The sequence below is a fragment of the Pygoscelis adeliae genome, unplaced genomic scaffold (assembly GCF_000699105.1).
Source record: "Pygoscelis adeliae isolate BGI_AS28 unplaced genomic scaffold, ASM69910v1 Scaffold262, whole genome shotgun sequence".
Taxonomy (NCBI): Eukaryota; Metazoa; Chordata; class Aves; order Sphenisciformes; family Spheniscidae; genus Pygoscelis; species Pygoscelis adeliae.
The window spans coordinates 978,534-979,417 of NW_008824184.1; positions in this window are offsets into that span (position 1 = coordinate 978,534).

An 884-nucleotide genomic window follows, 5' to 3' on the forward strand; every position below is an offset into this window, starting at 1 on the left:
GACCTGCGCCGGCTGAGCAGGGAACGGTCCCCGGGGTGAGCCCAGGACCCGGCTGGCACCAAGCAGAGCTGCGCCCTCAGCTTGAGGGTCCGACCCCGGCAGCTGGACCCTGCTCAGCTGCATGCCCGGGGGGTCCCTCGCCCCCCATCTTCTCCATCATCCCCCACCCCAGGAGACGGAGCCTGCAGGGAGAACCCCACGGAGGAGAGGGTGCATACCCCACCGGGGATGTGAGTGCACAAGCCTCTCCCGAGCGCACCCTGCATGGGGATGGTCCCCTCCAGCGCCAGGACACCAGGAGGCACACGGGGACAGGCAGGGCCAGGTGCTGCCTGTGCCCCCATCTCAAGCCCTACGCCGGGGGCAGCTGCTGCTCCGACATGGCGAGCATCCCCATTTCCCGCTTGCCCAGAGCCTGCCTTTATTTATGGAGGAAACATTTTGCTGCCCCACTGCCAGTGGGATGGTGCCTTTTCGGGGCTGCCATGACCCCGGGACAGCATGGAGCTCACCAGCCACGGCACACCGCCAGAGAAGCAGTGGCACCGACGCAGGCAGCGAGGGCTGCGAGCCCATGCCGGCACCGGGACAGGACATCCCCTTGCTGCCAGTATCCTAAGGCAGCAATGAGGAAAGGTCTCTCCCATCCTACCCAGTGCCAAGGTTTCTGCTCCCAGGGCGGCTCCAGGGAGAAACCCCTGAAAATTCAGAAAATTAACATAAAAAAACTCCCACAAAATATCCTTTTGCTCACCAGCGGGGCCAGGGAGGCTGGGATGGGGGCACAGCCACCACAGCCCGGAGCAGAGGAGACAAGCAAATTGCCTCCTGACTGGTACAAATGACCTGATGGAAGAAATAAGGTATCAGGTGTGTCTGTAATG